The 16,087-nt window shown below is 42.8% G+C and overlaps 1 long non-coding RNA gene across 2 annotated transcripts; it reads right to left on the reverse strand.

The window, feature by feature from the left end:
• Positions 1–4,922: 4,922 nt before the first annotated feature.
• On the reverse strand, positions 4,923–15,676 carry LOC311010366. 2 transcript variants are annotated; one of them, XR_014596779.1, is made up of 5 exons: positions 15,590–15,676; positions 13,357–14,288; positions 12,131–12,192; positions 10,435–10,492; positions 4,923–5,118 (listed from the first exon to the last, which is right to left on the reverse strand). It is a non-coding gene; the product is annotated as an uncharacterized lncRNA (long non-coding RNA). The 2 variants fall into 2 exon arrangements; XR_014596780.1 differs by lacking the exon at positions 4,923–5,118 and having other exon boundaries at positions 9,469–10,492.
• Positions 15,677–16,087: the final 411 nt, after the last annotated feature.

A 16,087-nucleotide genomic window follows, 5' to 3' on the forward strand; every position in this document is an offset into this window, starting at 1 on the left:
AACAAGCATGAATATTTTGGAGCAGATCGGAGAAGAAACGGTGAAGTTATAACAGCTTTAATGCCAATGGCGAAGGATGAAAATAGTAGCGCAGTCAAGGCGTCGTTGTGGCCACGCCCCTAAATATTCTGGACATCTTTGGCATACTTTTTGTCCTTTAGGCCTTTCCAACCACATATCAAATTTTGGTATCTATCAGATCAACGGTATAATGATTTTTTGATTTTGTGTGACCCCTGTGAATGGCCAAAAACAGCCAAAATCACCCAAAAACTGCAATATTTGGGATTTTCTGGAAGTGGCAAATATGACTCGATTTAGATGAAACTTGACATGCATGTTCTTTCAAGCGATGGCAACATAGGTTTCGAGTTTCGTAATTTTGGGGGCAAAGGTTATAGAGTTATGCTAATTGCATTTTGGTAGCCCCACCCTCTAATGTTCATTGGCCGATATCTTCTGATAAAATGCATATTTTCAAAACCTTTTAGGACCATCCCCCCAGCTAGGTCTATAGAGTATGCGTACCGAATTTCGTCCAAATCGGACCAACGGTTTCCGAGAACTGCGCAACTTCCTTTTTTTCATAAAATCCAAGATGGCGGAAAATTTCGGTAGGCGGACTTTGGTACTCCAAGAGGATTTTTTGTAGGGGACACTTGTTTGCACATGTGTGCAAAGTTTTATGTCAATTGGAGTTACGGTGCGGCGGGGCTGGCGATTCTCCACTCTAGGTGGCGCTAGCGAGCAACTTTTTCGTGGTTGAATGCGAAAACGCCAAATTCTCTTATTTTCGCCAGAGCCTATAGACACTCCAATTTTGGTTAGTTTTTTTTCATGTTCAGGCCCCCAAAATGTAGGGCGAAGGCGTGAAAGAATAATAAGAAGAAAAAACATTCGAATAACAATAGGGCTTCGAAGAAAAAACATTCGAATAACAATAGGGCTTCGCAGCCCGACGTTGTCGGCGCTCGGGCCCTAATAATAATAATAAACATTCGAATAACAATAGGGCTTCGCAGCCCGACGTTGTCGGCGCTCGGGCCCTAATTAAAACTGCGAGCAGTATCGTGACGGGCCCGAGCTTATATGCGGTCGTGGAGTGCCTGCGGTCACAGGGCAGTGTCGTGGACGCTGCCCTTGGCGCGGCCGCCTCTCCCGACGCAAGTCGAGACACAAGCGATGGACACCGAAAAGGCATCCGTCTGTCACGTGCGGTCGTGGAGTGCCTGCGTTCACACGCGTGGCAGCCGCCTACCTGTGCAGCAGCCACCTCCTCGTGGCGCGAGTTTAGACACAAGCGATTGACATTTAAAGCCATCTGTCTGTCACATACACACATGTTCATGCCTTCCTGACATCTCTCCTCCTCCCCCTAGTGTGACCTCTCCTCCTCCTCTCCCTGTGTCCTCCTTGCAAGGTGAGATGACAGGAATTACTTATAAAAAGAATCAGGTGTGGCTTTAACTTGGAAAAATGCACAAAATCAATGACATTTCCTGTCACCAGTAGGTGGCGCTCTGACAGAGTGAATGTCAAAGTGCAGATGTGTTCAGGAAGGAACTCTAATCAAGTGTGCAAAGTTTGGAGCAGATCAGAGAACAAACACTGAAGTTACAATAGTTTGGATGTTAATGACAGAGTTCAGCTGACAGCTGTATGAGATGCATGTAAAGTGTGCATCTCTCCTCCTCTCTGTCTCCAGGCTGAAATGAGAGGAATTAGTTATAAAAAAAATCAGGTGTGGCTTTAACTTGGAAAAAATGACTAAATCAATGACATTTCCTGTCACCAGTAGGTGGCGCTCTGACTGTGAGTGAATATCACAGTGCAGATGTGTTCAGGAAGGAACTCTTATCAGGTGTGCAAAGTTTGGAGCAGATCAGAGAAGAAACACTGAAGTTATAATGTTCATGGCAGAGTTCAACTGACAGCTGTGTGTGGTGCATGTGAAGTGTGACCTCTCCTCCTCCCCCTGTGTCGTCCTTGCAAGCTGAAATGAGAGGAATTAGTTATAAAAAAAATCAGGTGTGGCTTTAACTTGGAAAAATTCACAAAATCAATGACATTTCCTGTGGCCAGTAGGTGGCGCTCTGACTGTGAGTGAATATCAAAGTGCAGATGTGTTCAGGTAGGAACTCTAATCAAGTGTGCAAAGTTTGGAGCAGATCAGAGAACAAACACTGAAGTTATTATGTTTATGGCAGAGTTCAAGTGACAGCTGTGTGAGATGCATGTGGAGATGTGTGCCATCTCTCCTCCTCCCTTTGTGTCCAGCCTGAAAGTACAGGAATTTAAAAAAAGGAATTAAAAGTGGCATGGCTGTTGATCTGGTGTGAGGCATGACACTGCAGCTGCATGTAAGATTCACAGTTCTCCATGTGTCACTGATAGATCTCTGACTCCATCTGGTGGTCGCTGTGCGCCTGTGTCTCTCCCCTCTATGCTCCCCGAGTGAAGATTGAGTGAAAACCTGGCTGATTTGCACACTTGGCTAAAAACATTTTTTTTACCTACTTTATCATGACTTTAGGCGGTGGGTCCAAGAGGCTTTTTTGTACAGCTCCACTTGGGCTATCTCGGAAAAAATGTTTCATGCGTGTACGGCCTACCTAGAGGGGGGGCTGTTGCTGAGAAGATGGGCATAAAATCGGTCACATTTCATTTTGCCATTAGGTGGCGCTCTACCTGTGAGTTAAAATTGCAGTGCAGTTGTGTTCAGGACGTGATTGTTAACAAGCATGAATATTTTGGAGCAGATCGGAGAAGAAACGGTGAAGTTATAACAGTTGTGATGCCAATGGCGAAGGATGAAAATAGTAGCGCAGTCATGGCGTTGGCGTGGCCACGCCCCTAGAGTTTTGGAGCATCTTTAACTTGGTTTTTGTCCTTTAGGCCTTTCCAACCACATATCAAATTTTGGTATCTATCAGATCAACGGTATAATGATTTTGTGACTTTGTGTGACCCCTGTGAATGGGCAAAAACAGCCAAAAACAGCCATAACTGGCAATATTTGGGATTTTTTGGAAGTGGCAAATATGACTCCATTTAGATGAAACTTGACATACATGTTCTTTCAAGCGATGTCAACATAGGTTTCGAGTTTCGTAATTTTAGGGGCAAAGGTTATAGAGTTATGCTAATTGCATTTTGGTAGCCACACCCTCTAATGTTCATTGGCCGATATCTCCTGATTAAATGCAAATTTTCAAAACCTTTTCGGACCATATCCATAGCTAGGTCTAAAGAGTATGCGTACCGAATTTGGTCCAAATCGGACCAACGGTGTCCGAGAACTGCGCAACGTCCTGTTTTTCATAAAATCCAAGATGGCGGAAAATTTCGGTAGGCGGACTTTGGTACTCCAAGAGGATTTTTTGTAGAGGACAGTGGTTTGCACATGTGTGCAAAGTTTCATGTCAATCGGAGTTACGGTGCGGCGGGGCTGGCGATTCTCCACTCTAGGTGGCGCTAGCGAGCAACTTTTTCGTGGGTGAATGCGAAGACGCCAAATTGTCAAATTTTTCGCCAGACCCTATAGACACTCCAATTTGCGTTCGTTTCCTTTCAGGCGAACACCCCCAAAACGCAGCTCGAACATGTGTAAGAATAATAATTAAAACTGCGAGCAGTGTCTTGACGGGCCCGAGCTCATATGCGGTCGTGGAGTGCCTGCGGTCACAGGGCAGTGTCGTGGACGCTGCCCTTGGCGCGGCCGCCTCTCCTGGCGCAAGTCCAGAAGAAGCGATTGACACCGAATGGCATCTGTCTCTCACGTGCGGTCGTGGAGTGCCTGCATTCACACGCGTGGCAGCCGCCTACCTGTGCAGCGGCCACCTCCTCGTGGCGTGAGTTTAGACACAAGCGATTGACATTCAAAGCCATCTGTCTGTCACATACACACATGTTCATGCCTTCCTGACATCTCTCCTCCTCCCCCTAGTGTGACCTCTCCTCCTCTCCCTGTGTCCTCCTTGCCAGGTGAGATGAGAGGAATTAGTTATAAAAAAAATCAGGTGTGGCTTTAACTTGGAAAAATTCACAAAATCAATGACATTTCCTGTCACCAGTAGGTGGCGCTCTGACAGAGTGAATGTCAAAGTGCAGATGTGTTCAGGAAGGAACTCTAATCAAGTGTGCAAAGTTTGGAGCAGATCAGAGAACAAACACTGAAGTTACAATAGTTTGGATGTTAATGACAGAGTTCAGCTGACAGCTGTATGAGATGCATGTAAAGTGTGTCATCTGTCCTCCTCTCTGTGTCCAGGCTGAAATGAGAGGAATTAGTTATAAAAAAAATCAGGTGTGGCTTTAACTTGGAAAAATTCACAAAATCAATGACATTTCCTGTGGCCAGTAGGTGGCGCTCCGACTGTGAGTGAATATCAAAGTGCAGATGTGTTCAGGAAGGAACTCTAATCTGCTGTGATCCAAAGTGAAACTACATTTCAGTCACAGAGCTCACACACATGTCTCTGCCTTCATGACATCTCTCCTCCTCCCCCTGTGTGACATCTCTCCTCCTCTCCCTGTGTCCTCCTTGCAAGCTGAAATGAGAGGAATTAGTTGTAAAAAAAATCAGGTGTGGCTTTAACTTGGAAAAAGTGACTAAATCAATGACATTTCCTGTCACCAGTAGGTGGCGCTCTGACAGAGTGAATATGAAAGTGCAGAGTGTTCAGGAAGGAACTCAAATCAAGTGTGCAAAGTTTGGAGCAGATCAGAGAAGAAACACTGAAGTTATAATGTTAATGACAGAGTTCAACTGACAGCTGTATGAGATGCATGTAGAGATGTGTGCATCTCTCCTCCTCTCTGTGTCCAGGCTGAAATGAGAGGAATTAGTTATAAAAAAAATCAGGTGTGGCTTTAACTTGGAAAAATTCACAAAATCAATGACATTTCCTGTGGCCAGTAGGTGGCGCTCTGACTGTGAGTGAATATGAAAGTGTAGATGTGTTCAGGAAGGAACTCTAATCAAGTGTGCAAAGTTTGGAGCAGATCAGAGAACAAACACTGAAGTTACAATAGTTTGGATGTTAATGACAGAGTTCAGCTGACAGCAGTGTGAGATGCATGTAAAGTGTGTCATCTCTCCTCCTCTCTGTGTCCAGGCTGAAATGAGAGGAATTTAAAAAAAGGAATTAAAAGTGGCATGGCTGTTGATCTGCTGTGAGGCAGATTGAGCTGCATGTGAGATTCACAGATCTCCATGTGTCACTGATAGATCTCTGACTCCATCTGGTGGTCGCTGTGCGCCTGTGTCTCTCCCCTCTATGCTCCCCGAGTGAAGATTGAGTGAAAACCTGGCTGATTTACACACTTGGCGAAAAACATTTTTTTTACCTACTTTATCATGACTTGAGGCGGTGGGTCCAAGAGGCTTTTTTGTACAGCTCCACTTGGGCTATCTAGGAAAAAATATTTCATGCGTGTACGCCCTACCTAGAGGGGGGGCTGTTGCTGAGAAGATGGGCATAAAATCGGTCACATTTCATTTTGCCATTAGGTGGCGCTCTACCTGTCAGTTAAAATTGCAGTGCAGTTGTGTTCAGGACGTGACTGTTGACAAGCATGAATATTTTGGAGCAGATCGGAGAAGAAACGGTGAAGTTATAACAGTTGTGATGCCAATGGCGAAGGATGAAAATAGTAGCACAGTCAAGGCGTCGCCGTGGCCACGCCCCTAAATATTATGGATATGTTTGGCATACTTTTTGTCCGTAAGGCCTTTCCAACAACATATCCAATTTTGGTATCGATCGGATCAACGGTATAATCAGTTTTTGATTTAGCGTGACCCCTGTGAAAGGCCAAAAACAGGCAAAAACAGGCATAACTGGCAATATTTGGGATTTTTTGGAAGTGGCAAATATGACTCCATTTAGATGAAACTTGACATACATGTTCTTTCAAGCGATGTCAACATAGGTTTGGAGTTTCGTAATTTTAGGGGCAAAGGTTATAGAGTTATGCTAATTGAATTTTGGTAGCCACACCCTCAAATATTGATTGGTTGATATCTCCTGATTAAATGCATATTTTCAAAACCTTTTCGGACCATAACCATAGCTAGGTCTAAAGAGTATGCGTACCGAATTTCGTCCAAATCGGACCAACGGTGTCCGAGAACTGCGCAACGTCCCGTTTTTCATAAAATCCAAGATGGCGGAAAATTTTTCTAGGCGGACTTTGGTACTCCAAGAGGATTTTTTGTAGAGGAGACATGTTTGCACATGTGTGCAAAGTTTCATGTCAATCGGAGTTACGGTGTGGCGGGGCTGGCGATTCTCCACTCTAGGTGGCGCTAGCGAGCAACTTTTTCGTGGGTGAATGCGAAGACGCCAAATTCTCAAATTTTTCGCCAGACCCTATAGACACTCCAATTTGCGTTCGTTTCTTTTCAGGCGAACACCCCCAAAACGCAGGTCGAACTTGTGATAAAATAATAATAATAAACATTCGAATAACAATAGGGCTTCGCAGCCCGACGTTGTCGGCGCTCGGGCCCTAATTAAAACTGCGAGCAGTATCGTGACGGGCCCGAGCTTATATGCGGTCGTGGAGTGCCTGCGGTCACAGGGCAGTGTCGTGGACGCTGCCCTTGGCGCGGCCGCCTCTCCTGGCGCAAGTCGAGACACAAGCGATGGACACCGAAAGGCATCCGTCTGTCACGTGCGGTCGTGGAGTGCCTGCATTCACACGCGTGGCAGCCGCCTACCTGTGCAGCAGCCACCTCCTCGTGGCGCGAGTTTAGACACAAGCGATTGACATTTAAAGCCATCTGTCTGTCACATACACACATGTTCATGCCTTCCTGACATCTCTCCTCCTCCCCCTAGTGTGACCTCTCCTCCTCCTCTCCCTGTGTCCTCCTTGCAAGGTGAGATGAGAGGAATTAGTTGTAAAAAAAATCAGGTGTGGCTTTAACTTGGAAAAAGTCACAAAATCAATGACATTTCCTGTGGCCAGTATGTGGCGCTCCGACTGTGAGTGAATATCAAAGTGCAGATGTGTTCAGGAAGGAACTCTAATCTGCTGTGATCCAAAGTGAAACTACATTTCAGTCACAGAGCTCACACACATGTCTCTGCCTTCATGACATCTCTCCTCCTCCCCCTGTGTGACATCTCTCCTCCTCTCCCTGTGTCCTCCTTGCAAGCTGAAATGAGAGGAATTAGTTGTAAAAAAAATCAGGTGTGGCTTTAACTTGGAAAAAGTGACTAAATCAATGACATTTCCTGTCACCAGTAGGTGGCGCTCTGACAGAGTGAATATGAAAGTGCAGAGTGTTCAGGAAGGAACTCTAATCAAGTGTGCAAAGTTTGGAGCAGATCAGAGAAGAAACACTAAAGTTATTATGTTTATGGCAGAGTTCAAGTGACAGCTGTGTGAGATGCATGTGGAGATGTGTGCCATCTCTCCTCCTCCCTTTGTGTCCAGGCTGAAATTAGAGGAATTAAAAGTGGCATGGCTGTTGATCTGCTGTGATCCAAAGTGAAACTACATTTCAGTCACAGAGCTCACACACATGTCTCTGCCTTCATGACATCTCTCCTCCTCCCCCTGTGTGACCTCTCCTCCTCCCCCTGTGTCCTCCTTGCAAGCTGAAATGAGAGGAATTAGTTATAAAAAAAAAACAGGTGTGGCTTTAACTTGGGAAAAGTGACTAAATCAATGACATTTCCTGTGGCCAGTAGGTGGCGCTCTGACTGTGAGTGAATATCAAAGTGCAGATGTGTTCAGGAAGGAACTCTAATCAAGTGTGCAAAGTTTGGAGCAGATCAGAGAAGAAACACTGAAGTTATTATGTTTATGGCAGAGTTCAACTGACAGCTGTGTGAGGTGCATGTGGAGATGTGTGTCATCTCTCCTCCTCCCTTTGTGTCCAGGCTGTAATGAGAGGAATTTAAAAAAAGGAATTAAAAGTGGCATGGCTGTTGATCTGGTGTGAGGCAGATTGAGCTGCATGTGAGATTCACAGATCTCCATGTGTCACTGATAGATCTCTGACTCCATCTGGTGGTCGCTGTGCGCCTGTGTCTCTCCCCTCTATGCTCCCCGAGTGAAGATTGAGTGAAAACCTGGCTGATTTACACACTTGGCGAAAAACTTTTTTTTTACCTACTTTATCATGACTTGAGGCGGTGGGTCCAAGAGGCTTTTTTGTACAGCTCCACTTGGGCTATCTAGGAAAAAATATTTCATGCGTGTACGCCCTACCTAGAGGGGGGGCTGTTGCTGAGAAGATGGGCATAAAATCGGTCACATTTCATTTTGCCATTAGGTGGCGCTCTACCTGTCAGTTAAAATTGCAGTGCAGTTGTGTTCAGGACGTGACTGTTGACAAGCATGAATATTTTGGAGCAGATCGGAGAAGAAACGGTGAAGTTATAACAGCTTTGATGCCAATGGCGAAGGATGAAAATAGTAGCGCAGTCAAGGCGTCGCCGTGGCCACGCCCCTAAATATTATGGATATGTTTGGCATACTTTTTGTCCGTAAGGCCTTTCCAACAACATATCCAATTTTGGTATCGATCGGATCAACGGTATAATGATTTTTTGACTTTGTGTGACCCCTGTGAATGGCCAAAAACAGCCAAAATCAACCAAACACTGCAATAATTGGGATTTTCTGGAAGTGGCAAATATGACTCGATTTAGATGAAACTTGACATGCATGTTTTTTCAAGCGATGGCAACATAGGTTTCGAGTTTCTTAATTTTAGGGGCAAAGGTTATAGAGTTATGCTAATTGCATTTTGGTAGCCACACCCTCTAATGTTCATTGGCCGATATCTCCTGATTAAATACATATTTTCAAAACCTTTTCGGACCATATCCATAGCTAGGTCTAAAGAGTATGCGTACCGAATTTCGTCCAAATCGGAGCAACGGTGTCCGAGAACTGCGCAACGTCCTGTTTTTCATAAAATCCAAGATGGCGGAAAATTTCGGTAGGCGGACTTTGGTACTCCAAGAGGATTTTTTGTAGAGGAGACAAGTTTGCACATGTGTGCAAAGTTTCATGTCAATCGGAGTTACGGTGCGGCGGGGCTGGCGATTCTCCACTCTAGGTGGCGCTAGCGAGCAACTTTTTCGTGGGTGAATGCGAAGACGCCAAATTCTCAAATTTTTCGCCAGGCCCTATAGACACTCCAATTTGCGTTATTTATTTTTCAGGCGAAGTCCCCCAAAACGCAGGTCGAACTCGTGAAAAAATAATAATTAAAACTGCGAGCAGTATCGTGACGGGCCCGAGCTCATATGCGGTCGTGGAGTGCCTGCGGTCACAGGGCAGTGTCGTGGACGCTGCCCCTTGGCGCGGCCGCCTCTCCTGGCGCAAGTCGAGACACAAGCGATGGACACCGAAAGGCATCCGTCTGTCACGTGCGGTCGTGGAGTGCCTGCATTCACACGCGTGGCAGCCGCCTACCTGTGCAGCAGCCACCTCCTCGTGGCGCGAGTTTAGACACAAGCGATTGGAATTCAAAGCCATCTGTCTGTCACATACACACGTGTTCATGCCTTCCTGACATCTCTCCTCCTCCCCCGAGTGTGACTTCTCCTCCTCCTCTCCCTGTGTCCTCCTTGCAAGGTGAGATGAGAGGAATTAGTTATAAAAAAAATCAGGTGTGGCTTTAACTTGGAAAAAGGGACTAAATCAATGACATTTCCTGTCACCAGTAGGTGGCGCTCTGACAGAGTGAATGTCAAAGTGCAGATGTGTTCAGGAAGGAACTCTAATCAAGTGTGCAAAGTTTGGAGCAGATCAGAGAACAAACACTGAAGCTACAATAGTTTGGATGTTAATGACAGAGTTCAGCTGACAGCTGTATGAGATGCATGTAAAGTGTGCATCTCTCCTCCTCTCTGTGTGCAAGCTGAAATGAGAGGAATTAGTTATAAAAAAAATCAGGTGTGGCTTTAACTTGGAAAAATTCACAAAATCAATGACATTTCCTGTGGCCAGTAGGTGGCGCTCTGACTGTGAGTGAATATGAAAGTGCAGATGTGTTCAGGAAGGAACTCTTATCAGGGGTAAAAAGTTTGGAGCAGAGATGTTTATGGCAGAGTTCAAGTGACAGCTGTGTGAGATGCATGTGGAGATGTGTGCCATCTCTCCTCCTCCCTTTGTGTCCAGGCTGAAATTAGAGGAATTAAAAAAAAGGAATTAAAAGTGGCATGGCTGTTGATCTGGTGTGAGCTGCATGTGAGATTCACAGTGTTCTATGTGTCACTGAGTGATCTCTTTCTGTCTCCATCTGGTGGTCGCTGTGCGCCTGTGTCTCTCCCCTCTATGCTATCTGAGTGAAGATTGAGTGAAAACCTGGCTGATTTACACACTTGGCTAAAAACATTGTTTTTACCTACTTTATCATGACTTGAGGCGGTCTGTCACATACACACATGTTCATGTCTTCCTGACATCTCTCCTCCTCCCCCTAGTGTGACCTCTCCTCCTCCCCCTGTGTCCTCCTTGCAAGCTGAAATGAGAGGGATTAGTTGTAAAAAAAATCAGGTGTGGATTTAACTTGGAAAAATTCACAAAATCAATGACATTTCCTGTGGCCAGTAGGTGGCGCTCCGACTGTGAGTGAATATCAAAGTGCAGATGTGTTCAGGAAGGAACTCTAATCAAGTGTGCAAAGTTTGGAGCAGATCAGAGAAGAAAGACTGAAGTTATTATGTTTATGGCAGAGTTCAAGTGACAGCTGTGTGAGATGCATGTGGAGATGTGTGCCATCTCTCCTCCTCCCTTTGTGTCCAGGCTGAAAGTACAGGAATTTAAAAAAAGGAATTAAAAGTGGCATGGCTGTTGATCTGGTGTGAGGCATGAGACTGCAGCTGCATGTAAGATTCACAGTTCTCCATGTGTCACTGATTGATCTCTCTCTGTCTCCATCTGGTGGTCGCTGTGCGCCTGTGTCTCTCCCCTCTATGCTCCCCGAGTGAAGATTGAGTGAAAACCTGGCTGATTTACACACGTGGCTAAAAACATTTTTTATACCTACTTTATCATGACTTGAGGCGGTGGGTCCTATTGGCTTTTTGGTACATCTCCACATGGTCTATCTAGGAAAGAGTTTCATGCGTGTACGTTTAACCTAAAGGGGGGTTGACTTTAGAGTAAGGGTTAAAGATGCTTGTTTGTAGATGTTTACAGTATTAATGTACAGAGGAAAATGTTATGCATGTAAGCTCTACCTAAAGGGTTTTATTTTGTTATAGTGGTAGAGTATTTAACTGTGACAAAGTGCATACAGTGATATTTATGCTTGCTCTCTGAGGAACAATACATTTCTGAGGGACAGCATATGAAATGTATTATATATTTAGCAAAATGTCTTGTAGAATTATGATTAATATGAAGTATTAACATGAAGATATATGTAACTGTTGAAGTGGTTGAAGTATAATTTTGTTGTCTATCATTGCTTTTTATTGTATTTATGTGTTTCCTTTTTCTACTATATATATTTTCTGATGTAAAGTTGTTGTTTAAAGTTCGTTGAATTTTGAATGTTCAATCATTTGTGTATCTTGTATTTTCAGGAAGCAGGAGATGCTGGACCTGAAGTTTGTTTCTGAATTGTTCATGACTGATGATCTGTTGTGATTCAGAGTGAAAGTTCATTTCAGTAACAGAATTACACATGTGTCACTGCTTTTCTGACAACTGTCCTCCTCCCTCTGTGTCCTCTGTACAGGCTGAAATGTGAGGAATGTAGAAAATAAAGGAATGAAAATGGTCATGACTGTTGATCTACTGTGATACAAAGTGAATCTACATTTCAGTTACAGAGCATAGCACATGTCCATGCTTTCCTGATATTGTCTTTATCCCATAGTGTAGTTCTCCTCCTCCCGTTTTGTCCAGTTTGCAAGTTTAAATGATAAGATTTATTAAAAAGAAAATCAGGTGTGGCTTTTAGTTGGAAAAAGTCACAAAATCAATGACATTTCCAGTTGACTGTAGATGGGGTTCTGACTGTCATTGAATAAAACAGTGCAGATGTATTCAGGAAGGATGTGTAATAAAGTATGTAAAGTTTGGAGCAGATCAGAGAAGTTATAACTGAAGTTATAATTGTTTTGATGTTGAAGGTGAATGTTCAACTTACAGCTGTGTGAGGTGGATGGAGGCGTGGCATTTTTCCTCCTTCACCTTTGTCCTCTCTGCAGGCTGAAATGAGAGGATTTCTAAAATAGGAATTAATAGTGGCATGACTGTTGTTCTGTTGTAAATTAGACTGGAATTGCATGTCAGATTCACAACTTCTGAATTTGTTGCTGATAGATCTGTGACTCCCCCTGGTGGTGGCTGTGCGTTTATCACTCTCCTCTCGTGTCTAAAAATATATTTTTTATCCACTTCATTGGGCTTATAGTGGAAGAGTATTTAACAGTGACAAAGTTCATACAGTGATATTTATGCTTGCTTTCTGTGGAACAATGCATGTCTGAGGAACAAGATGTGAAATGTATTATTCATTTAGCAAAATGTCTTTTAAGAATTATGATTGATATGAAGTATAACATGAAGATATATGTAACTGTTGAAGTGGTTTGAAGTACATTTTTGTTGTCTATCATTGGTTATTATTGTATTGACTTTTTTATACTATATATATTTTCTGATGTAAAGTTGTTGTCTAAAGTAAGTTGAATTGTGAAAGTTTAGTTACTTGTAAGACTTGTATTTTCATATATAACTCAATTAAATGTCACAGGAGCAGGAAGCAGGAGATGCTGGACCTGAAGTTTGTTTGTGAAAGAGTTGTTTATAAAATGAACATGGGGAGTTTTATGTACTTAATTATCGAGTATTTTGGTCAGTTGTTGGTGTCTATCGATATTTTTCAATTATTAGCGGGGGCATTTTAATACGTAGGTTTGAGAAAGTATGTGTTGTTTGTGCAGCTGAGGAGTCAGAGGGGGGGTAAGTGTGGTTGTCGCGGGTGAAGTTTTATCGGTATGTCTCCCCAGACTGAATGTTAGCATGCTATGGCATTAGATGCTACATAGCTTGTTGGTTTACTGTACTTAGTGTGACGTTGCTATCGACAGTGTTAATATAAAGCGCTGCTGTGCATTTAATGTTTCAGGCGTCTTGTTTGGGTTGAAGTTTGTATGGCGGAACGTTTCCGTTCTTTTAAACGATAAGACAACACACTAATTGTCTATTTTGTTGTGTTGGCTCCGCAGGATTTGCGGAGCAGGCTATGTAGTAATGTATATTAAGTAATGTAATTACACAATATTAAATAAGTTATAGGAAGTAACGTATTTAGGCAAGATTAAATGAAGTTATAGTAAGTAATTAATCACACAATATGAAACAACTGACTTGTTTGTAGGACGGACGTAGAGTCGGTAAGCAGTGAGTGCAGGACTAGCTGTTTCCTGTGATTTCTGCGGCAGTGATTTGTGTGTTTCTGCGGCTTTTTTCGTTCTCAGGTTTCATCCCCTCCCAATTCAAAGCCATCTGTCTGTCACATACACACATGTCCATGCCTTCATGACATCTCTCCTCCTCCCCCTGTGTCCTCCTTGCAAGCTGAAATGAGAGGTATTAGTTATAAAATAGGCCATGTGTGGCTCTAACTTGGAGAAAGTCACAAAATCAATGACATTTCCTGTTGCCAGTAGGTGGTGTTGTGGAAAAATGAATCTGCCCAATAAAGATCAACAACCAGGATCTGCTTTTTCTGCGATGTTTTATTCCACTAAGTATTCTCATCTGCAGTGGAGGGACTGGTCACCCCTGTCTTCCGATGCAAAGGATCAGAATCAGCAGGAACGACCCTGAGTCCAACAACAGTGTCCGTTTTAAGGAGGAGGGACCAAAGGACAAATTATGTCCTATCTTACAAAGACAAGATGTACAGGCAAGGTCAAGATTTACAGAACACAGGCGTCATAGTCCTGAAATTATCTTATGTCAATGTGGCATTCATGTTAATATTATCTACAAACAGACATTCATTTTCGTCAGTGCATAACAGTCAGATGAGGATATGCGGATGGCGTCAGCCTGACAAATATTCTGATTATAAAGTACAAACATCCAAAATTCACATTACAGTGGCGCTCTGACTGTGAGTGAATATCAAAGTGCAGATGCGTTCAGGAAGGAACTCTTATGAATAGTGGAAAGTTTGGAGCAGATCAGAGAAGAAACACCGAAGTTATATTGTTTATGGCAGAGTTCAACTGTCAGCTGTGTGTGGTGCATGTGGGTGTGGCATTTTTCCTCCTTACCTTTGTCTTGTCTGCAGGCTGAAATGAGGGGAATTAAAAAAAAGAATGAAAAGTGGCAGTACTGTTGATCTGGTGTAAAGCAGAGTGGAATTGTATGTCAGATTCACAACTTCTTAATGTGTGGCTGATAGATCGCTGCCTCCCTCTGGTGGTTGCTGTGCTTTTGTTTCCCCTTCCTTTATATGTAAAAACATATTTGTTATCCACTTCATGATGACTTTAGACAGCGGGTTCAATAGGCTTTTTTACACATCTCCACATGGGCTGTTTAGGAAAAGCAGTATTTACAACATTTGTGTACAGATGAATATGTTATGCATGTAAGCTCATTTTAAATGGTTGTATTTTGTTATAGTGGAAGAGTATTTAACAGTGATGAAGTTCATACAGTGATATTTATGCTTGGTTTCTGAGGAACAATACATGTTTGAGGAACAAGAAATGAAATGTATTATACATTTAGCGAAATGTCTTTGTAGAATTTTGATTGATATGAAGTATAACATCACGATATATGTAACTGTTGAAGTGGTTTGAAGTACATTTTTGTTGTCTATCATTGGTTATAATTGTATTTAGTCTTTTACTTTTGTATACTATATATATTTTCTGATGTAAAGTTGTTGTCTAAAGTAAGTTGAATTTAGAAAGTTTAGTTACTTGTAAGACTTGTATTTTCATATATAAGTCAATTAAATGTTACAGGAGCAGGAAGCAGGAGATGCTGGACCTGAAGTTTGTTTGTGAAAGAGTTGTTTATAAAATGAACATGGGGAGTTTTATGTACTTAATTATCGAGTATGTTCGTCACTTGCCGGTGTCTATCGATAGCTTTCAATTATTAGCGGGGGCATTTAAATACGTATGTTTGAGAAAGTATGTGTTGTTTGTGCAGCTGAGGAGTCAGAGGGGGGGTAAGTGTGGTTGTCGCGGGTGAAGTTGTATCGGTATGTCTCGCGAGACTGAATGTTAGCATGCTATGGCATTAGATGCTACATAGCTTGTTGGTTTACTGTACTTTGTGTGACGTTGCTATCCACAGTGTTAATATAAACCGCTGCTGTGCATTTAATGTTTCAGGCGTCTTGTTTGGGTTTAAGTTTGTATCGCGGAACGTTTCTGTTCTTTTAAACGATAACACAACACACTAATTGTCTATTGTGTCGTGTTGGCTGCGCAGGATTTGCGGAGCATGCTATGTAATGTCTATTAAGTAACGTAATTACACAATATTAAATAAGTCATAGGAAGTAACGTATTTACGCAACATTAAATGAAGTTATAGTAAGTAATTAATCACACACTATTAAACAACTTACTTGTTTGTAGGACGGACGTAGAGTCGGTATGCGGTGAGCGCAGGACTAGTTGTTTCCTGTGATTTACCTGCGGCACTGATCTCTGTGTTTCTGCGGCTCTCTTCGTTCTCAGGTTTCAGCCCCTCCCCTCCTGCTCCCTGTGTGTGTTCGCGCGTGCCTGTTCAGGCCGTGCGCGCCTGCAAACTTTTTCTGCGGACTTTGTAGGATGACGTTAGTAGATAGACGTGTTATTTATTTATGTATTTAAGTGAATGTTGTGATCTCCTGTTTGCTCCATGATAAAGTTTGTGTTTGTGATATGCTCCATGATAAGTATTTAAGTTTTTGTGTACAACGTATTGTATATTGTTTTGTTCGTTACAGAATGAGAATGTGTTCATTTATCTGCATTGTAGAGTAGCGTTTGAATTTGATAATGGGTTGGGAATTGTATATTTTTTATAATCAGTAGGTCAAGTTGTGATTTAAATGTTGTAATGGTTGTTTTGTTGAAGAAGT

This window comes from Eutrigla gurnardus (assembly GCF_963514095.1).
Source record: "Eutrigla gurnardus genome assembly, contig: SCAFFOLD_110, whole genome shotgun sequence".
Taxonomy (NCBI): domain Eukaryota; kingdom Metazoa; phylum Chordata; class Actinopteri; order Perciformes; family Triglidae; genus Eutrigla; species Eutrigla gurnardus.